We start from the raw sequence: 23711 nt of genomic DNA, 5'->3' as shown, positions 1-23711 counted from the left end.
TTGGCGCCTCCACTCTGCCCCAGTGATCTTCCTTCACTGATTTTCTTCTCTTAGTCAATTCTCATCTATGTGCATTCTACGTTGTCTTCCATCTTTGGAGTCTCCATCCTATAAACAGTAGTCCTGCACAGCCCATTCCTGACAAAAAGTTGCCCAGTCCCATTGTCTCCTCCTCTTCTACTGGACCTCACTTTTCTCAGTTTTACCCTATTACTCCATCAAGTTCTTTCTTCAAGGTCGCCCATGACCTCTACATTCCTAGAATTTGGGGTAAGTATAGCTTAATGGCTCTGATGGTTTGAATGAGGACAACTGCCACAGGCTCCCGTATTTGACTGGTTGTTTCTGGTTGGTGGAACTGTTTGGGAAGGAGTAGGAGGTGTAGGCTTGTTGGAGGGGCTGTGTGATGACGGCTGGGCTTTGAGATTTCAAGACTTGAGCATTCCAGTGTGCCTTCCTCTCTTTGCCATGTGGTTATAGATCAAGATAGAAGCCCTCAGCCGGTCCTCTGCTCTGCCATTATGGACTCTCTTGATTCTATGAGATGCCTTGGTGTCTTAGTACAGCACTAGACAAGCAACCAAGACAATGGCTAAGACCCAGCCAGGGAGTTTAACAACCCTACATCATATTTACTCCAACAAGCTGTAGGGTCCCTCCGAGACTCATTCCCCTCATCTAAGACAAGATGAAGGCCCGAATTTCAATGGCACAGGATTTGTGAGAGGTTGTCCACAGATTCATTCACTTCTCCAAAGGCTTTGAGGAGGAGAAGCTCTGGGAGGGCTTTGTAAGACTACCTTCCCGTCAGAATCCAGCTTATCATTCGAAATACAGCCCAGATGGAACGGCAATGGTGCAAGCGGCAGGGCGTTTCACGGCCATTTAGGCATGACATAGACAGGAACATCTGCCTTAAAACCATTGCTTTCCTGTTATTTTTAGCTCTGCCTTCTCTAACATGTTTTCTTCTGGGAGTCACAGGAGAATAGACTGCACTCAGAACACAGTCTAAACTCCAAACAAGCCTGCCCACTCAGTCAGCCTCAGCTCCTGCCTTCCCTCCCAAACTTGTCAGACCTCTTGTCAAGCAGCCCCATGCTGTTACAGTTGGAGTATTAAAGGCCCCCTCCCAGGCTCATGCTGAATAGCTGGTTCCCAGCCAGTAGCACTATTTTGGGAGATTGTGGAAACTTGTGGGCTTGGGGCCTTGCTAGAGAAAGTAGGTCACTGGAGGCAGGTCCTTGGAGGTCTTTTCCCCCTGGCCTCTTTCTTTCTTTCTCTTTCTCTACATCCTGTCTACTTTGAGGTGGAGAAGTTCCTGTATTACCAAATGTGCCTGTCATCACAATAGTCTGCCTATGAACATGGAGCCGAGCAATAGTGACCTCTGCAGCCACGTGCCACGGTGAGAACTTCCCCCTGCAGTGGTATTTGGTGGTGATGACTAAGGGGAATGGACAGGCCTTTCCGTCTGTGGCCCTCTCTGGGAGCTGCTCCTGCTGCGACACCGCTGTCCTCTACCCATTGGCTAAGCTCTCCCCCTCCCTTCTCAAGTTAGAAGACACTTCCTCAGAGCCCCTCCTCCTCCGTAGATTCTTCTGCATCACACTCCACCTCAGACCTGATTTCTCATCCTCACCTCAGGACACTGCACACTTGTACATGCATACGTGGATCTGGGGGTTGGTTTTAGGGCCTCCTACATGTATTCCATTAAGACCTCTGTTTCTCTATCTAGATTTTATGTTCCATGAGAAGAGGGCTTCTACTCATCTTCTTGGCTGTGCACTCCTGTTGCTTGGCATAGTCAGATGTCCACATTGTTTTCTAAGTGGCTAGTAATGAGTAAGATGCTTCAATTGGCGAAAAGGGACTATAAGGTAGGGGACAAGCAAGCCTATGTCACAGAGAGTGGCAGAGTGAGGGCCATGTGTCATGGTCACTTCTGTGATGAGGTCTACAAATCAGAAGTCCTTGGAACAAAAGAGAAAGGTCTGGGTCCATCGGGCAAAGAGAAGCTTTGAAGCCATTGGCTTGGACCCAGCTGCTCTGTGCCCCATCTTAGCACTACTCAGGAGAGTTACACTCCTTCTCTTCCATGGTCAACAACGCAATTCAGAGTTTGGAAAGAGAAGGACTGTGGAAACTAGTGTGTTTACCTCAATTCCACCCACTCCCCAGAGAGACCCACCACCACAATATCCAAACCTCAGCTCTACCTAGCTTGGCTACCAGTGGCATTTCCACTTCCTCATGCTGAGACTCGGATGCCCAGGAGTTCTTGTGAACCAAAGTGAGAAGATCGGCTGCTGAGCCTCTGGCCTGTGGAGACAAATTCTGGCTCTGCAATGTGCTGTGTGCCAGTCTGGATGCATGGACTTTTTAAAATCTTTTTATTTTAACACTAGGAATCATCACTACTTAGGGATGCTTCCAAAGAGTAAGTTGGGCAACTCAAATAAGGGGTTTGGTTCAATACTTGTGAGTAGTTAGTATTCAATACTAATTCATCATTGCAAGGCCTTTCAAAAACACATTTAATTTCCTTTTAATCACCCCCTGTAGGCATAGAAATATACACCATGTCCACAGAGATGTGCTGAGAAGCTGGAATCATTTTTGAAAACCAGAAGCTATGGGGAGGACATCAGAATGTTAGCAGCTGAATAAATAGGCCTTGGGAAGGAAGAGGTGTGAGGCATGAACCATCTTTCTGAGGTACTGCCGTGACTGGGGGCCCAGCTCCCTGTACCATTGTTAGATATAGATTAAATGTCTGGAGAGATCATATATGGCTTGATTTTGGGCCCATCCATGGTGGAGAGAGGAGCATGGGGCTGCTTGTCCTTCCAGAGCCATGGGGACCCAGCAAAGACAGTTCTAGAAGGCTCAGATGCTGACTAGACAAAATCCCCACAGTCCCCAGGACCTCACACAGACTTGATTCGTTTCCAGCTTCTTCCCTGTTCACATTTAACGGCTTTCTATTGTAACCCAGCATCCTTCCCTCTGTCTTTCCAAGGGGTTTTCTTTCAAGTGGCTTCTACACTGTTGACTCACTCACACATTCATTTCGTCAACACGTGTTGATGGGACTCTTAGCCATTGTCAGCTTACATCAATGAACCAAAGAAATTCTTATGCCTTCAAAGACTTCCTTCCCAAGGAGGAGAGGCAGACAACCAAACAATAAATATACAGCACTGTGTGGTGGCGGGCTAACAGTCAAATGCTAACGGGAAAGCCCTAAGACAGAGAAGGGAGTTGCCCTGTTTGAGTCTGTCTCCCACCTATCCTCTTGACGACTTCATTTGTCTGTTGGAAAGGATGAGCTGGTTTCTCTCCTCAGGAGTGAGCACTTCAGTGTTTCCTAGATAAGATGCCCTTGTGGTCTGACCACTGGGTGATTGTACTTTTCCTTGATTGGGTCAGCCAGGCCCTCCCAGAGGCCCGCTGCAGGTGGCCTGGACAGAGGAGAGCACTGTACCTGCCCTCTGTGTCCTCTGTGACATTTTGGAGCATCCTGGTTGTCTAAAGAAGACATGTGTTTCATCCCATGCAGCCAATCTCTGTTCTCTGGAGTCAGGCTGGGTTCTCTGTGTCCATCTTTAAACTTTTTTTTTATATACATACTTTCTGGATTTTAGACCAACTATAGGATACAACTAAGAAAAGTAGCCATGCCTGTGACTTGAGTCACAGGATGATGACATCATAGTGACCTAGCCCAGGTAAAACGGTAGCAATGGCACTGCCAGGGGCTTGTTTGGCTTTGTTTGTAATGGAGAGTAAAGCCTTTGCGCGTGCTCAGCGCGTGCTTGATCACCGAGCTACATTTGCAGGCCCAGAAATGGTTTTTAAAAGGCAAGTTAGAATCCTATTAAATCCACTCTATCTATAGTTAATGCTCATGTTTACTAAATTTGAAAGAGCCAGATTAATCCTTTTCTATGGACTCGGGCTAAAAGTAGAAAGTGAGATGAGGAAATGCTTTAAAATAGTTTTATGTGCTGGTGCATCGTCTCTGTGGGTAGAAGCGTCTTCTGCACGGATCTGACAGCCTGAGGTCAATCCCTAGTACCCACACGCGAAAAAGAAGCGACTCTGGAAGTCGTCCTCTGCCCTCGCCATGTGTGCATGGCACATGTGCCCTGTGCTGCCCCCTCTACAGCCACTTTTAGTTGAAATGAAAGAAAATTTGAAAACAGTTACTCGATGCTTCTAGAAAGTGTGATGCTCAGATGTGGTCCCCGCCTTGCAGGATGTGTGGCTCTGCAATGACAGGGCTGTCCTTGACACAGCTTTGGTTCCGGTGGCTGTGTCTGAGATGGTCAGCTGTGTTGTGAGTATATTTAGCTTATGCTAAATGCCCCTGGGAAGATGAATATCATCTGTTTTCTGTTTAATTGTGTTTGGGCCATGGGACATTTTTTCCAGATGAATAAATATTAAGCTTTTCCCACTTCCTGAGGAAAACTGGGGTTGAATTGGAAGCACGAATTATCAAACATACTTTAAATCACATGAAAATAAAATGTAAAGCATGATGAGCTGTTTATGAGAACATTTAAAAAGGTATTGCTCTATGAAAGTGCCAGATTTTGGATGAAAAATTGTATACAAAATCTGACAGACCAGAAATGATTCCTGTTCCCATCAGCGTGAACAGACAGCATGGCTGACCGGGCTTAGAAACAGTGCCTCAGTACTGCTACTGCTACACAGTATCTTCTCATAATGTTTAAAACTGTTTAAAGTGGTGTTTGATCCAGATGTTTGCAGCTTCAGGAGCTAATCACCTTGGAAATTTGCATATTCAAATGGGAAAAGGCATCTTAAAAGTATCAAAAAGTATCTTCAGCATTATTACTATCATAAAAGAGTTTACTCCATGCTGATGAAGTAAATTTAACCAGCAACATTTATTTGTTTCTTCATAAACCTTAAACTTCCCAGTAGAGCTCTTAAAGGAAAAGTTGAAGCCAACTGTAAATAGATTTAGGATGATGACATATATTCCTCTGTGTCCACAGCTAGTGGTCTTTCTCTCTGCTCCAAGATCAACCCCCTGCTAACGAATGTTCAAGACCTCTGACTTCCTGTATTTTTCCTTCTTCTTCCTCCTGCCTTCCAGAGTCATGATATAAATTAGGAAGGCACATAGCAGAATGATTTAAATGTAAATTGTCTCTCCTGGCCCCAGACACGTGTTTGAAAACTTGGTGCACACTGCTGGCACTCTTTGGGGAGGTCATGGGACCTTTGGGACTGTGGTCCACCAGCATAAGTGGCTTGCTGTGAGTGGCCCTTGAAGGTGGTAACTCTTCTGGGAGTGGCCTGAGCTTTCTGCTTTCTGATCAGTCAAGATATGTGCAACTGCATCTCATACTTCCACCACCACAGACAGAGACACCCTGGCCTCCAAGGCCTCCCGTGCCTCCCCGCCTCCCACGCCTTCCCTGCCAGCAGACTGTACTCCCTGAAGCTATGAGCCAAAGTGAACCCCTCCTCACTAAGTTACCTCTGTTGGGTCATGATGATAGGCAAGGTAGCTAATGCAAACATAGCCTTTTCGTCATGTGCTAAACAATAAAAATGTGTTTCTCTTAGTTCTGGAGGCTGCGAAGGCTCAGATCCAGGAACTGGAAACTCTGGTGTCTGATGTGGGCTACCGTTGGCCCTTGAGTGTTGTAGTCTCACTTTGAAGAAGGGACAGGGGTGGGAGATGGGTGCCTTGCGAGGCTTCTGGTATAGGAGTCTTTTGTCCACTTAGGAGGGAGAAGCCCTCATGATATAATCTTCTCTGTAAGGCCCCACCTCTCTGCACTGTTGAATCAGGGGGGAAATGTAGCCAGAGTCTTCCTGCCTTGCCCACAGTCAGGACAAATCTCTGTCACCCGCCAGTCCCACAGCCGCTCAGACCCAACCAAGTAAACACAAAGACTTATATTGCTTACAAACTGTATGGCCGTGGCAGGCTTCTTGTTAACTGTTCTTATATCTTAAAGTAACGCATTTCTATAAATCTATACCTCGCCACGTGGCTGGTGGCTTATCGGCGTCTTCACATGCTGCTGGTCATGGCGGCGGCTGCAGCCAGTCCTTCTGCCTTCCTGTCCTTTTATTTCTCCTCTCTGTTAGTCCCGCCTATCCTTCCTGCCTAGCCACAGCCGATCAGGTTTTATTTATTGATCAATCAGAACAACTTGACATACAGACCATCCCCCAGCACAGCCAAGTGCAGACCATCTCAAACACCTGCACTCAGGCCCATGGTCCTAATCATCCTCTATACGGACCTGCTGGGTAACGCCACAAAGAACCCAAGAAGGGCTCCCACAGGACATACAGATCATCCCACAGCAGGGAAACTTCCACATATATTCAGAAGACTGTAAATATAGATAGAGAATTATAGGGACTGGTGTGTGTGTGTGTGTGTGTGTGTGTGTGTGTGTGTGTGTGTGTACAGTCGTGGAAGTCATAGAATAGCCCACATGGATTAGTTCTCTTTCACCATGTGGGGCAGGGGTTGATTCAGGTCGTCAGGCTTGGCAGCAGTTTCCTGTGCCCACTGTGCCACCTTCCTGGCCTCTTTATGTCTTTATTTTAATAAAAACAACTATTTGTAAAGAGTGCAATCTATGCCTTGTTGACTATTTAGACTTGTCTTCCTACAAGTTGAATGAAATAAGACAGAATGTGTCCATGTACAGAGGTCTGTGTGTAGACTATGGTAAGACAGAATGTGTCTCAGTGTGCAGTCATCTGTGTGTAGATCTGAAACTTGTGCAAAGGCTTAGAGGAAAGAGAATTCTCCCAGCCTGTGCTGCTGCTAGCTTACCAGCCAGCTCGGTCCTTAGCAAGCTGTCAGGTCTGATGCTGGGGAAGACAATGCGGCTCCGCTCAGCTTGCTCACTCTCCTTGCCTGTTCTCCCTCCCCCCTGACTAATTCTTAAAGTCTGAAATGGAGCTGACCACACATATTTTAAAATGCATAAAATGTTACGGATTTACTTTGTCCCTTTCCACATCCTAGCAATGGAAAAGTTTTAGAATGTCATTCCTAAGTTACGTGTTTAGATGTCACCAAACTAACTTTGAGTTAAAGGACAGTCTATAAAAAACTTCCAGTCATATTTTTTTTTTCTGTTCTAAATTGTTCTTGCAAAGATCCCTTTTCTTTAAGCCAAAGCTTTTCAATGATGTCTATTCACTGTATAGACTGCAGGTGAGAGAGTCACAGAGTCCGTTGTACACCAGCATTAATAGATGCCTGAACTGAACATGAAGTCATATCTGTCACTTCTGGGGCCCGCAGAGGTTCAGTCATTGCCCCACTGAAATCTGGGCTGCTTTTCTGTAGGCAAAGTGATAAACTGGTTCACTGTTCTGCTAAGCTCCAGTTGGGTTTCAACTGTATTCAGTTCTCTGTCAAAACTCAGGGGAGTCCTTGATGTCTTGACTGAGATGCGTGTGGCAGCAAGTGGTACGTCACCAAATCCTCAAAGACACCGATATTAGTAGTGATGTTTTTCTAACATGTCAGTTGAGTTACCTTTTCATGTTGAATTATTACAACTGATGTTTAAATTTTTGAAAAAATCAGGAAGGACAAATAATTGTACAGTCCTGGGGTTTTTATCCCCAATAAAAGTAGCATTGATGCTTATTAATTCAATGATGTCAGTTGGGATGTTTAAAGCAGATCTTCCCAGAGGGCTTTGGCCCTCTTGATAGCTTTGAAATTATATTTATAGAGATCGATTAGGTTGTCTAGACTGGTGGCCCCAGAGGTACTAAAATGCTCTTTCTTTAAAGAGAGGGCTTAAACACCAGACATGTCCATTAGTGATAGGACCACAGACCCCATCTTCCACATCCACGCTTTCCCATCGGACTTGCTGAGTTCGTCTTCTTTCAGGCTGCTCACTTGGATCATTTCTTTGTTCTGTAACTTCTGAATCTAACCAGCTTTCTGCCCTTGGTTACTGGCTTCCACCATGGGATGAGCCCAGCCATGCAGGCTTAACAGGAGCTCTAGCCGGAATCATCTACCACTCCTTAACGATGTTTTCAAAAGTTAATATGTGTGTGTGTGTGTGTGTGTGTGCAGGTGTGTGTGTGTGCATGTGTGTGTGTGTGTGTGTGTGTGCAGGTGTGTGTGTGCATGGATACACCATGTGCATGTGGAGGCCAGAGGAAAACCTTGGGTGTTGTTCCTCAGGAGCCATTTACGTACTTGTTGAGTTAGAGTCTTCCATTTGGTCTGTAGCTAGTCCCAGAAAGGCTAGTTAGTAGCGGGGTAGGCTAGTCTCAGCAAACCCCAGGGATCTGCCTTCTCTGCCTCTCCAGCACTGGTTTACAAGTATATGCCAGCATGCCTGGCTTTTTTTGTGGATTCTGAGGGTGAAATTTGGGTCGTCATGCTGTGTGACCAGCTCCTTACTGGCTAAGGCATCTCCCCAGCACTGTGGATCGTGAATGCTCAGTGTGTCACTTTACAGTCGTGTTTATGCACGTGGAAGGCAGCTCTGACCACGAGGACCCACCTTCCCAGGTGTCCTTTCTCTTCAGCGCTTTATCATCTTCCAAGAAACCTGTGAATGTTAACAAAAAGTCAACCCGACTCCAAGTATTGACCTGCATCTTTTGTTCTAGAGGAGCTGATTTTGTTGACCTGCCATCCTTTACCCAGATGCATTTGTGACTCACAAAGCCAAGGCTCCAGCGCTCCCCTTGAGCAAGGGAGGACGCCTCCTTTAAATGCTTCCGCTCACTTCTGTTATGTCGCATGTTTCTTTCAGATCACCTCAACGCTGGTCCCGTGGAGCCACCTGAAAGCCACAGCCACACAGTAAGTGCACATTCAGAATTCTCTTCTTAGCTCTGCGTGGGAACCTGGGCTTTGTTGAAGGGCTTTCACAAAAATCGTTTTGTTCAACTATTTTATCAGTGAACAGCAGCAAACAGAGCGGGGTTTTCTGTATAGGAGAGACCCAAGCCATCCCTTTAAGACTGATAGACTTAATAAATTAAACAGAGCTCAGATTATCTCCAGGGGCACACTGCAGCAACGTCCCCTGACATGTTAAGCTGGCTCATGGGCCAAGAGGCATTTCAGATGGGTGCCAGGCATAAATTAGCAGAGCCTGGCACTTAATGGGCACATGTCTGTCTTAGGAGTGATAGGTGGGTTAAGTGACTTAGCCGTTGAGAGAGCGGCTCAGTGAGTGGCCTGCCCCGACCCCTACCAGGAGGCCACGTGGGGTTGTGGGGCGTGTGCCAAACCTGCATCTGGATCCCTTGTTCTTTCCACTTAATGGCCACACACATGTCAGCTCCTCTCTGTGGCTTGGTGTCCTCACTCTCACAACGGGTCTAATAGTGCTGCCTTGCTGACTGATACAATGCCATTTAAAATGCTTGTGAAATTTTTACTTTACCGTGTTGTTTTCTGGGTTTGGTTTTTTAAGCCAAGGTCTCTCACTCCACAGCTCAGGCTGGCTCCAGACTCACTATGGAGCCCAGGCTGACAATGGACTGACTGCTCTTCCTTTGTCTCTACCAATAGGAGAGACACTAAGCCATCCCTTTAAGATTGATAGAGTTAGTAAATGGACGGAGATAAATCAAATAGAGCTCAGATTGAGAGCTGCGATATTATGGGTGTGAGCTATTAACATCCAGAAATCAATGAACATAGTAACGTCTGTATGTCCTATGTGGAGACTGAAGCACTGGTTTATTTTAGAAGCATTGACACCCCCAGGACAATGAGCTCACTGTGCTCAGACCCTGCTTTCCAGTTCTGTTCTGCATGAAAAGTGGGGGTTCCTTGGGAAAAGGGTTGATTGAGACGAGGGCAGGAAATATACAAGGTAAGAGTGTCCAACAGTGCCAGAAACTGAAGCAATGAAAAAGAAAATAACAAAACAAAGTACCCCTCCCCCTCACACGAATGTGGGACCCAGTTGCAAGAGCTCCCAACAGCCAGGACAATTTCAGCAACATAATAAAACAGCATCGAGCCATAATCAAAAGTGAACGATACATACCTGCACTCACATCAATGACTGGGTAGATAAATAATAAATGATGGACCTCCCCACCCCCAGCAGAAGAATCCCAGCAAATGTACAGACACGAGGCAAAGCACAGGCTACACAGGGTGACTTTCCTCCAAAGAGTGCAGAACGGAAAGGGTGAAACAAATGTCACAGCCGCACAAATCCTACTTCAGACAGGATGTTTTCTGCTCTGGAGGACTGAGACCAGAGCTTTGTCCCTGACAGGCCAGCCCTCTCCTGCCTCGCCTCCGCCAGGGAACCCAGGTTCTCATCATGATGACCCATTATGTTAGTAAGAGGCATCTTTGATCTGTAGTGAGTAGGACACTTTGCCTTTGTGATTTCCCTCTCTACCAGTTCCCTGACTCTAATCGTGAGGAACACGTAAGACAAATTCTAACATTCGTCTGTTCTAAATGTTTGGCCAGAACTCTCCAAAACCATCAATGTAATTAAAATCAAGTGACGGATGAGAAACTGTCCCAGGCAGATGCCTACACCACCATTATGACTGAACATCATATCAGATCCCAGGTTGACTCTGGGATGGAACCAGAACATGGGCAGTACATAAAGCTACGAAAAGGGGAAGGAAGTGTGGAGGCCAGTCATCATGAGATATGTCATGCTTTATGGTTTATTGCTTGTGACATATGCCCTTATTAATGGAAGATGTAAACATTTGGAAAGCTGAGCTTGCCGTCCACAGTTTCTCTCTGCCCATCTTCATAAGGATCCTATAAATTCTTATAAATGTTGGAGAAGAAAATTTTGTTTTAAATATAAATCTCTCCCTCAAAACAACAGCAAACAAACACTGGTTTAGAGACCTACATTCCGATTTAAAAGTATTTTTATTTGTGTGTATATGTGTGTATGGTCTGTACATATGAGTGCAGTTACCCACAGGCGCTAGAAGAAGGGCCCCCAGAGCTGGAGTCGTAGGCAGTTGTGAGACATCCAACATGGGTGCTAGGAACCCTCTGGTCCTCTGCAAGAGGACTCTTGACCACCAAGTCATCTCTCCAGACCCCACCTGCTAATTTTAAGTACCCCCCAAAAAATCACTTTGTGTTTCAAAATTACTATATAAAGAAGAATATTTATCAATGAGCTTTTAAGTTACAGGGGCTATGTACATGTATTTTTTATCATCCTTGGGAGGAGGAACAAGCTGGATGTGGTGGTGCATGTCTATAATCCCAGTACTTGTGAGACTGAGGCAGGAGGATCTAGAGTTCTGCATCTGGCTACATAAAGAGTCCCTGATAGAAAACAAAAACACAAATAGCAATAGCAACTAGAAAAAAAAAGGACCAAAAATAATTGTCAAAGCCAAACCGTAACCATTTGAGTGTAATGAGAACTAGAATTCTATCAGTTCCTTCTGCATCACTGTGGACAAATACATGACAGAAAAAGTGAAGGGAGGGAATTTTGGCTCATGCTACAGAGAGATTATGGTCTGTCACAGCAGGGAAACCATGGCAACATGGCTCCATCTGTAGAGGAGTGTGAGGCAACAGTATTTACCTGCAGACCACGAAGCAGAGAAAGCCAGCTGGGACCAGGGACAAGTGTCACCTCCAAAGGCTTGTCCCTATTGTCCTAACTGCCATCTAGGCCTCACCTCCTAAAGACTCCTCAGCCTTCAGACAGTGCCACAGGGAGGGCCTAGTGTTCAAACATGAGCATGTGGGACGTTTCAGATCCAAATCATAACAGAACCCGTGTGTCTTTGTTGTCTGTGGCTACATAACAAATCACCACAAACCAGGACTTAAATCTGTTTTCATGCATTGAATCCAGAGGCAGCTAGCCCAGGTTTGCTTTCTGTCTCTCAAAGCAAGGTGTTGGCTCCTCTGGTCTGTTATTAGTGCTCAAGATTTTCTTTTAGCTCATGAAGTTGTCAAATTCAGTTGAGCTTGAAATACTGAGTCTCATTTTCTTTGTGGCTGTCACCTGGGTCCATCCTCATCAAGGAACTACCTATCACTCCATGCTCTGTGACCTTTCATAGCCCTGCCTCCACATGACAGCTTATTGTCTCAAAGCCAGCGGAAGGCACTCTCGTCTTCTAAGTTGGAGTCTTACATAGCAACTGAGGAAATATCCTCCAGTTGGCACTGCCATAGCTGACTAAAGGTTGATGACAGGCTAAGCCTGCCCTTCCCGGGCACCGTTCACACTGGGGATGGCTCAGGGGTGTGCACACTGTGATAGGAGAATGACGTGTAAAGGCCATGGGTTGTAGGGTGTCGGGATCTCATGGATGTTGGGATTTCTACCATGAAGAGCAACGTGACATAAGGCAGGATGGAAGGGATGTGTTCGTTGCTTGCTTTCAAGCGGATTTCCGCTGGAGGTGAACAAATGCGTTTGTCCCCACCCGAGAGTTATTAAAGACTAACAGTGGCCCTCAAAGTTATCAGATAACAGCTGGGATTATACGAAGATCAAAGAGTCAGAAGAAATATTTGGAGATAGTTTTTAAATGTATCACTATTTCTCTGACTAGTCTTTTTTTTTAAGCACATAAATTTGCACGTAAATATGCTCTTGACTCCATGGCAACAGTGTTTATGAATTTTAAGAACTCACTTCATCAAAGTTCAGATAATATACTAGCATTGCCAGTTTTTCATGGTTATTCATTTTAAGGCAATTTGGGTTTTTTTTATACTTTCATGTCACTTTCTGTCCACTAATAATTAATTGATAGAATGATACCATTAAAGTTGTATATCTCATGCTTTACATGTATCTGTGTATTTTAAATACATCAGATACTCATTTTTGCAGACACTTTATCATGAATTCTGAGTCTTTTTCTCATAAAACATCACATACAGAGATGCCGGTGTTACCATGTTGTTCCATAAATTTCAGCAACCACCACCTACATCTTTGGCATCTTGGTTTTTTGTTTCCACACTTTGATCTGGTGGCTCTGTATAAAACCAAATCACTGAGAAACCCTATTGTGTGTTTAGGCATCAGAAGTCACCTGCCAGCAGCTGCTTGGCTGGAAATAAACTCAGGACTCTGCCAACATCTGTGAGTGGGCTTGGGTAGCTGTGCAGTGAGTCTCTGAGGAGGTCACTAAGAGCCTATGAGGGGACTCGAACAAGAGTCTTTGCTCTTTAGGACTCAGATCTGCAGCGGCCTTGATGGAGTGGCTGAGGTGAGGCAAAAGAGAAACCCACCTGGAAGTCATTCAGCGAGGAAACTTGCAGGAGAACCGGATCCTCGATCCTCGTGGTTTCCCTGCCTCCTCCTCTCCTTTCCAAGTCTCCTCCCCATCTCCCCACTCACTCACAGTAAGCCTTGGGCTGTAGGTATTGGTTTCTCCTATGCCAAGGCTTTAAAGACTCTTTTTCAGAGCAACAGAGCCTAATAGACTGTGGCTGTTGGTGAAATAACTCATTTATCACCAAAAGGTCAGAGCTTCCTCTCTTCCTGCTTTGGGGTTGTTTACTTTGTAGGAGCTAAATAAAGGTGTCTTTTAAAAACATATAGACAATAAGTGGAGGTAAATGCAAGTGACCTTTCCTGTCTGAGGCAAGCGCAAGCAGAGGCCCAGGGGTGCATTTGTCTCTGAAGGAGTCTTCCTTAGGCTGCCTCCAGTGGAAGGTTCTAGAATTTCCTCAGCTCCTGACCTGTGGTGCCACTCAAACTCTCCCATCTGTTCCTTTACTGGGTGGAGCTTGGGCTTGCCTAACAGTTCCCTCAGGTTCATTTGACACATGTTGACATATAAATCTGATCATTCCCCTCTTACTGAAGTGCCAGCTGAGTTTAGCTGATGGGTGAAGCCAGGGTCATCAGAGGTGTGTGGGAAGAGGTGAGTTTGCTTTGAGGTGGGGTGTTGTGTTAGTGATACTTCTACAATACACCGCCATCGGGTTTTTGTTTCTGGGGTGCACTGATGGCATTTTGCTTGTCAGGGATCAAGTCCAAGTTGGATTTCCTCATTTGGGGGTACCCAAGTAGCAAGTGGGTCAGGCAGTGCAGGCTTACATCATAAGGCAAGACAGACCTTCACCAACTCATTTATGATTCCTCTTTATCCGATACTGCCCCGGAGACCGCTGTCTGCAGGACACCTGACATCACCTCCTCCAACTCTGACCTCTCCTTTCCCGAAGCTCGGGTCACTTAGAGATTCTGAACTTCCCGCCCCATCTTTCCCAGGCATTGCCTGCTGCCGGGACAGCTTCTCTCCAAGGACAGCAGGGCCTCTGCAGGTTGCTGTCTTTAACAGCACAGTCTACACACGGTGTCCCCAGCACTCGGTGTCCCCAGCACTCGGTGTCCCCAGTCCTCACCCCTCTGCTGCTGCTTTGTGTATGTGCTGTGTTCCTTACACTGGAGTACAGCACAGCCTTTCCCGTTTCAGGAGTGCAAGCAGGGCTAGGCCAGCAGACACCCTCGCCTGTCCCTGGGGCCTCCCCTCTTCCTTTTCTGCCCACCCTGGAGCCCCCACCTGTCTTTGCAGGCCTCTCTTCTACATCTCAGCCTCTGGATCTTCTCCTTAAGGGGGTTCCAACTGAAAGTGGCTACCCACTCTGGAATACCAAAGAACATACAAAAAAAACAGCAAAAACAAAAAAAAAAAAAAAACCAACTAAGAAATAAAAAAAATTTAAACAAAAATATATCAGCAGAGAAAAACAATGAAAGCATAAAGCAAAATGGATGAACTAGAAAAAATCATCCTGAGTGAGGTAACCCAAACCAGAAGACAGTTATGGTATGTACTCACTCATTGGTGGATTCTAGATATAAAATGAACAATCAGACCACAACCATAGATCCATAAAGGCTATATATATATTGAAAAAAAATAGCCAAATGAATGGAAACACATGAACTATGAACCAAAGGCTGAGGGCTCCCAGCTGGATCAGGCCTCTGAATAGGTGAGACAGTTGATTGGCTTGATCAGTTTGGGAGGCATCTAGGCAGTGGGACCAAGTCCTGTGCTCATTGCATGAATTGGCTGTTTGAAACCAGGAACTTATGCAGGGACACTTGGCTTAGTCTGGGAGGAAGGGACTGGACTCCTGGACTGAGTCTACCAGTTGATCACAGTCCTCGGGGGAGGACTTGTCCTGGAGGAGGTGGGAATGGAGGGTGGGCTGGGGGTATGGGGAGGGCGTGGGAGAGGGAGAATAGGGGAACCCATGCTGATATGTAGAACTGAATGGTATTGTAAAATAAAAAATATATATCACAAAAAAAAAAAAAAAAAAAAAAAAGTGGGCTACCCGAAGCCTGGGCTGACCGGCACTGTAGGCCTTTCTCGTCATGTCCCGTCCCCCGCCTCCCCCAGCTTCCACCCTCAGTTGTCCTGCTCACTGACTGAGTCCTTGCGCAAATTTCTGAGATGTTTGGAGATTAGTGTATCTTCATCTCTAACACCCAACCCCCAGGGCGCTATAGAATTCACTGAGTCCGTGGTACCGCCTTCTTGGTACAACCAAACACACAGGGCACAGTTCCGTCAGTAATCAATCCGAGGGAGGCAGCCTGGAGGTTGAGGCCAGAGCAGGTCTCCTGAGCAAGGCAGCGATGGAGGCGGAGGCTGGAGGATGTCACCGAACAGCTCTTTCCACCTTCTGGGAAGCGATGAATGTTGGCCCGTGTGCTTCTTCAGCCGTGGGCATCTCTGTCACCCCTGCTCCACTCTTGGAAGCAGCTGATGGGGATTGGGGCATGGCACAAGTGAGACATGCCAAGGACAAAATCACAGCGGCTTAGTTTGCAGGTCTGACAGCTTCACGATTCTAGAGCCAGGTAGCATTTCACTCTGTGAAATAAAACAGGTTTCCAGTGGGGTGAGCAGAGGGGGTTCGCTTATGCAGGCTTGGGGGGGCAGGCAGAAGTAAGAAGCAAAGGACAGCTTGGTCACTCCAGAGTTCCTCTTCTTACTAATCTTATAAAGTAGAAGTAGAGGGGTGTCCTTATCATGCCTGCTCATACAAATTGCCCTTTTCTAATTGGATGCTATAGATAACTTTAATCATCAATCATCGTCATCATCTTCTTCCTTCTCCTCTTTCTACTTCTCTTCCTCCTCCTCCTCCTAACACATTTCAGGCTTCAGTTTGTTTACATAATACTTAGCATGTATGACTCTGTTATGTTCTAGTCTGTGTAGGTTTGTTTAGTACACATGCCTTGTCCAAAATTATGGCCTCCTATAAACGTCTGTTTAGCATGCATCTTACTGCTGTAGCTGAGGATAAAGGTGCTTCCTCCTTGATCAAAACCATGCGTTTTCAAGTCTCTCTTCTCCTGTGGTCTATGTGGTCTTCAAAGCCAGTGTCTGCTCACTCTTTTTACCTCTAGCCACTGGAAAGAGTACACACTTAGTCAACAGTAGGCTTGTTTGAAAGGATAAAGTATCCTGAATCTTTCTAAGAACACAAATGATTATAAGAAGAATTATATGAAGACTCAGTGTGAGTATATGAATAGATTTTTATTGCATGCAAGTGTGGTGCAAAGGAAGGTGGCCGGCCGTGGCTTGCGATGCTCCAAATCAATGCTGTTGGGGTCAGTAAAGGAAGATGAGACTTGGTAAAGTTGCAGCCTCCCTGAAAATGCTGGTCATGTTGCTTGGAAAGAGAAGCGAACTCCCCAACGGGAGCATATAAAATTAGAAGGATGTAAAAGGAAGCCTGCTGCCCAGAGGGAGGGGCTGGCAGATCGGGGTGGATGCTGGCAGCCACCTGGTGTGCGATTTAACACTGCTCTGAGCTTTTGTTCCATGACATTTGTGACTGAGTTTATTCCCATTCCCTTGTCAAAAGCAGCGTTTTCTAAAGGGTGGATGTTTTCTTTCCATTCTTGTTTACACCTTCCCATCCCGCTGTTTACAAAATTGGTCTCTCACACTCTGCCTGGGGCGTTTTCTATTATTGTGCAGTTAAAATTGCCAGAGGAGTCTTTAAGATGCTCTGTTTGGAAAGACGGGGGAGCTGCCTACCCTGCAGACTCTCAGCAGGGTGCAGCATCTCCCCCGTGAAAGAGGCGCATAGCTATTATGAACCTGTGACCAGCTGCGAAACTTTGCACATCCGAGTATTTTGAATGCTTGAATGTATCTGTTGTGTGTCTCATTATAGGGCATCTCACGTGGGCTGGTGCCTAGGGTCGAAGGAGGTGTGACTCCTCCAAGTGGAGCCCTTGGTACCTTCTCCCCAGCTGTGTGTGGGAAGTGAAATTACTGCTTCCTCTCCCTCCCCATTCACATCCTTCCCTTCCTCCTTCTCGCCCCGTTGCCTGGTCCCAGGATCCATGTTCAGAGGATGCTCTGCCTGATAACACCAGTCATGATGGCACCCAGGACCGGCTGGAAATGGGAATTTTTTCTTTTGACTTGACTTTTCTAAAGCGTGGAATCCAGAAAGGGGAGCGAGCTGGAGAAGCACTTGCTTTGACTGATTTGCTCTCTTCCTAATTGTGATGGCTTTTTGTACCAAGAGGGACGGCCTTCGGCAAATTGGTAATGTCAAGTTTGACCTTCTGGAGTTTCTCCCGGACCTCCCCTTCCCAGGAGTCCTTTCCCCTTCCGCCCTTGGCAGGTCCCCTCTTGTTGACTGTTTACTGCTGCAGACTTTTCTCACGGAGCAGACGCTGCTTCACACTTCCTAGTCTTTCCCTGTCTGCTAATTTCCCCCACCAAACATCTCAGTAATCCTTCCCGCATAAAGCTATCTAACCTAAACCGGGCGTTGTGATACAGCCCTCTCAGCACTCAGGAGGCTAAGGCAGGAGAATCACGCATCTCAGGCTATTGTGGACTGCAGAGCAAGGCTTGTCTTAAGAAAAACAATTTTAGGTCTAATTCAATCCTGTCTAATCCAGCCTGACCTGATGGTCCATAAACATGGACAGTAAGGGCCAAAGACCCTACGCTCGGTGAGCTCCTCTACGGCAGAAGAGGCATGAAGGCAAAGCACAGCTCACCAGGCCTCAGAAGACCTGGGCTTCCGATTCCAGTTCAGGCACTCACCAGCTGACGGCCTGGGGTTCAATTCCTTAACCTTTCACCTCGGCAATGAAATTGATGAGTCCATGATTTCCCCCTTAAATGATGCCATGCCTTTGCCCGGCAGGATTATTATGATGGTCAATTGAAGTAGTTGGAAGCTCTTTGTTAATACAAGAGGCGCCCTGCAAATATAAGCACTCAGCTGGAACCCCAGCTGGCCCCAGTCAGAGAGCAGCCAAAAAGCCCAGGTCTGCATTTTTGGCAAATGCCAGAGGCTCCTTCCCTAAAGTTGTTAGTGGCCCAATCCCCTCCTAAAGTGTTATAATTGGGCACAAACCTAGCTTATGGAGGTCACCACCCCCCGACTACAGGGTACATAAGCACCCTCCTTTAGTTCGGCCACGTGATTCTCCCCTGCCCTTTTCCCAGCCTCGATCTCTGGGGGCTGGAGGACTTACCTGGTTGTTGCTTTCTGCAGAATAACCCTGGTCTTTTACTTTTTAATTCGGCTTGATCTGGCTTCTTGCGTCAGTGGAGAAACCTATTCTCAGGGCACAGAAAACCTGTTAGTAAGGTTAGCTACTTTTCTGTTGCTGTGACAAAATGCCATGACCAAGAGCAACTTCTAGAAGGAAGAGACTACTTTGGCTTGTGGTTCTATCAGGCTAAGAGTCAATCATGGCGGGGAACGTGGCAGCAAGTCGCAGGCATGGTGGATGGTGGTAGGCAGGAACCACAAAGAGCAAACACAGAACACGAACTGGAAGTGGGTGAGGTTATGACTCTTAATACCTTCTGCCAGGGGCTTACTTTCTTTAGCAAGGCTGCGTCCACATTCTCAAATAACACCGCCAATGGGGACCGAGTGTTCAAGTACTTGTGCCTATGGAGGACACTTCTTGACCAAAGCACCATGAGGAGGAAGGCAAGAGAGCAGTCACCCTGGGTAAAACGTGTAGCTTCTTAGCAGAGGATGGAGTAGACGGCTTCAACTTGATTTTGTTATGTTCTATAACTTCGGTTTGTCTGGGTCCACGGCCTGCATGTGAGGTAGACCCAAATGACTGAGAAAGACGTCATCCTGGCCATGGAGGATGGTCTAGACTAAAGCAGTCTGCGTGTGAGGTAGACCCAAATGACTGAACGGCACCAACATGGCCACAAAGAATGATTAGAAGGTAGCAGTAAACAGAGGGATGGTTTCTTGAAACGGAGAGAAATATTGATAGTGCAGACCCTGCCTGGGGGCTGGGACTAGTCCGTGAGAGGGCAGCCAGCAGAGTGCTTGCTTTGTGCAGAAGCTGATGTTGCTTAAAACGCCACAATCTCAAGAAATAATAGTGAGTATAACTTTTAAAGAATCAAAATGAATACAGAAGATCCACAATGGAAAAGTATCAAGATTTTAAATAGAATAGGATTAGAAACAGTGTAATGCTGAGCCACCCTTGAATACACGGAAATGATAATAATTCAGCAATAGTGAGCCTGTCTTTAAAAAAAAAATCTTCGGGGTGCACTTAATAATAAGACAATTTGATCGAGCACTGTAAAAAAAAAAAACAAAAAATTTAAAAAAAAAAAAAAAAAAAAAAAAAAAAAAAAACTTTCATCCATTTTGATTTTTAAGAATATTTACACTAGCCAGGTGGTGGTGATGCATGCCTTTAATCCCAGCATTGGGGAGGCAGAAGCAGGCAGATCTCTGTGAGTTTGAGGCCAGCCTGGTCTACAATGCAAGTTCCAGGACAGCCAGAGCTGTTACATAGAGAAATCCTGTCTCAAACAAACAAACAAACAAACAAACAAACAAACAAACAAAACAAGAACAAAGAATATTTGTATTAAAACATTATTTATCTTAATTGCTTTTTTTAGTGCCATCTTAAATTTTGTGATTATGATGATTCATCCCAATTGTCAATTTAATGGGCTTTAGAATTCACCATGGAAGCAAACCTCTGGACAGGTCTGTGAGGGATTATATAGGTTAGGATAACTGAGGTGGGAGGACCCATCCTAAATATGAATAGTACCATTCAATGGGCTGGGGCCTGGGCTGAATACCAAAGAAACAGTGAGCAGAACATAGGTCTTCATCTCTGGATGCCCCCCAACTTTGGACACAGCGTTACTAGTTGTCCAGAGCTCTTACCACCACCATTTCCTTCCTGTGATAGAGTCTGCCCTGGACCTGAGAGCCAAAATGAGATCTTCCTTATTTAAGTTGCTTTTGTTATGTGTTTTGTTACAGCAACTAGAGAAGTAACTAAGTGTCCCAGTGACTAAGGCCAGGGCAACATTTGTCTGCATGGCTTCACCTCAATTCCGCTCTGTATTGCATCATGTGGAAAGCCCCAGAGAGACCTCAGATTCCGATTCCCCATTTCTTACTTACTCATGACCCAATCTGGGGTACTGAATTTAATTTAAATATAATCTTGTCAAGAGAAAAAAAAAAAAAACTACTGACATGTTGATATTCTTTCTAATTAGGCGACTACAGTGTATGAAATAATTTGGAAAGAAAGCGTAAGTAAACACTTGCTCAGAACTTCTCTCAGGGTGGGTGTCAGTGCCCACTGGCCAGCACCTTCTGGCAGCTTAGGCAGAGTTTTGTTGGTACCCAAGCCTGTGTTTTTTAAACCTATCATCCACAGTTGGCTTTGGCTCACAAGGGCAGAGCTGAGTAGTTAGAATAGAGAATGTGTGCCCCGTGTAGTTGAAAACACAACACAAGGCATCTCTGATTTGAGCTATGGGAGCACTCTGACGTTCTTGGATCAGAATGTGGATTAGTGACATGTAGAGTCCTGGTTATTTGCAGATTTCAATCACAGAGAAGGCAGAGGCTTTTACAGAGGCATGTGAGTTCCCATCTGTGAGAAACAGGGTGACAAGAAAGGGACCCAGTTCAGCAGCTCAGAGGAGAGGAGCATTGGTAAGTGGGGCTCAGAGTCTAGCTGTGACTTGATATCACAGATAAAAGACGCTATATGAACTTGACATTGCCATACCTAGTAGACACTGAGTTCATGAAAAAGTGAGTTCTTTACATCTAATGACTTATTTTTTAATTACTTCAGTCTGTTAAGTTGGTTAACTTTTTAAAAGATTTATTTATTTTTATTTGATGAGTATGAGTGTTTTGCTTGCATGCATGTATATATAATATTATATATATATATATATATATATATATATATATATATATATTTATATATGGTGCCCTCAGAGACCAGATGGTTGTTAGCTACCATGTGAGTGCTAGGAACCAAACCTGGGTCCTCTGCAAGAAGAGCAAAGTGCTCCTAAACACTGAGCCATCTGTCTGGCTCCTAATGTGATTAGCTTCTAACTAACTTACTTTAGCAATTCAGTAAATAGTATATATTTACCCCAAACTGTATGTGTCCCTTTAAAAGTGATCTACACTTAAGTCTGAATGTGAACCAATAGACAGAGGAAGGCCTTAGATTGTGTCTTAGAGGTCCCAAGGTGACCCCAGGGAGATGATTAAGAAAGATCAAATTGTGGCAGGCTCTGTGCACTGGCTGGGGGTGTGAACTTCAACAGTGGCTAGTGAAAGACCAAGGGAGCAGCACCCCCACACTTAGACTTTAGGGTGCTCATTCAGTGGTCGCGTGTGGAGGTTACAGGTAGAGAATAGAAATAGTTGAACCAGTTGAAGCCAGTTTCAAAAGACTGGCAGGATTTGATGATGAACTCAAACCCATGGGTCCCAGGAATATGCAAGGCAGGTGGGTTTGAGAGGGATGGTTCCAGGAAAACCAACCAAGAGCTGGCGACCGGAAGAGGGAGGGAAACGGGTCTGGAGTTGACGTCATTGGAAGGCCAGAGAAGATAAGGAAAACAAAGGGTCCAAGGGAGCAAAAGGGATTGGGGTCAAAATAGTATCTCCACTTCAAGTGATTTAGAAATGCTATGAAATATCCATGGAAAAACACAGAAATGAGAAAAGCGGCGGTGGGGGTGAGGAAGGGGGGGCAGATGAGAGAGACTGATGGTGGTAATGAAGATTTGGCTTTTCTGAGAAAATTTATTACTGGAGCCACTGGATAGAACACCAAGGGGATTGGTTAGAGACAGACTCTGAAGGAAGACCTATATATAGAGGCTGTCAGGTTAAAGAGAAGGGCACCCAGAACTGAGTCTCAGATAGAAAAGAATACTATGTTAGTGTAAAAATTCCCATAGACAATTTTAGACATACTAAAGCTCATTTAATATTGATCTAAAATTCAAATTTAACTGCAAATCTAATGTTTTTATCTGCTCGATCTGGCAGCTCTAGACAGTGGCGATGCCCTCATTTATACAATAGTCAGGAGAGGGGGGGAGGGACAGCAGCGAGCTGGGGGATGACACACGGGTCCCAGGAAAAGACAGGATGCCGCATTGCTGTGCAATCAAGGGGCACTCGGCCTTGGAGGGAGTTGAGTGGAAAGGTCAAGGTCACTGCATTGGAAGGTTTGGGAGTTCCCAGGCAGCTTGTGGAAAGCAAATAGGGAGCCCGCTGCCGTGGGCTAAGAATCAGTGTCCTTCTGTTGGGAAGCATGGTGCGCAGCCGCAGGAGAGCGGTGCTTATGAGGTAGCAGAGGAGAAGAGGCACACCTTCGGGACTGAGGGAGCCTGAGGAAGAGCAGAGAGGCAGGCTCGACATGGAAGAGTGGAGGTGTGGATGCCCTGGAAGGGGGCTTTATGAATAAATAAATGGTGGGCTGACATTTGCAGGGAGGACGCACCCTGTTCATCCTGTTCCTCAGAATGGAGGAAGCAAGAGGAAACCGATGATTTGAAGAGAAGAGAATGGTATGGGAAACCCTTTAGTCAATCTAGACTGAGTCATTGAGAGTGAATGAGATGGAGGTAAAACTGGGAAGGGAAGGGAGTCTCGAGCTCCAAATCCACCCCTGTCCCCTTTGTTGATTGCAGGAGGGATGTGATGAAGAATTCAGAGGTGCTCATAACTCATCCAAGAGGGAGTGCTCTGCTTCCCTCCTCTTGTGTTTTCTTTCTATTCTAGCGATCCATATCCACTCACAGCAGGTGGAATTACTCACCAGGGAGAGGAGACGAACAGCAGCAGAATTAAATAGGCTTCCTCTTCTGTTTTCTTACACCCAGAGATCCTGGCCTCGGAATGATCATGGTCATTAATCCACATCTCCAGTCTAAGAACAGGGCAGCAGGCATCCCCGGGGGTAGGCATGTTTGGAGTCTTGTGGAGTCCTAATGTGGAGTTGTTCCCATCATGCAGACTGCGTCTGTGGGATCAAGGGCCTTGCCATGTCACACCTAAGTGACAGGGACTCACAGATAGGGACACTCTGGTCCCCAACAGTTGGAAATTCTGCAGATGGGAAAAGATGCAGTCAAGCCTGCAAGGTCGCCGCTACTTTACCTGTCTTCTTGCAAGAGTAGAGGTGTGTGCAGCCCTTGTGGAGCTGCAGAAGTGGGGGAGCCCAGAAAGAGAGGGATATTTCAAGGAGGTTGTGGGGTGGTACTTCCTGCTGAAGCTCTTCCGTCTCCAGATAACATTTCCAGTCCTGCTCCAAAGTGCTCTCTCTCCCTCCCCACGGCCCCAACGCAAAGGCACAAGTGAAATTCCTACA

The 23711-nt window shown here is 46.0% G+C and overlaps 1 protein-coding gene across 1 annotated transcript in view; it reads left to right on the top strand.

Moving 5' to 3' along the window:
* Nucleotides 1-23711, top strand: part of Ncald (neurocalcin delta) — a 396699-nt gene that overhangs the window by 198358 nt on the left and 174630 nt on the right. Inside the window, 1 exon segment of the mRNA XM_028857190.2 lies at nt 8811-8860. The gene's annotated coding sequence lies outside the window, so the exon portion shown is untranslated.

The sequence above is a fragment of the Peromyscus leucopus genome, chromosome 20, assembly GCF_004664715.2.
Source record: "Peromyscus leucopus breed LL Stock chromosome 20, UCI_PerLeu_2.1, whole genome shotgun sequence".
Lineage (NCBI taxonomy): Eukaryota > Metazoa > Chordata > Mammalia > Rodentia > Cricetidae > Peromyscus > Peromyscus leucopus.
This window is presented reverse-complemented; position numbering and strand designations above follow the sequence as displayed.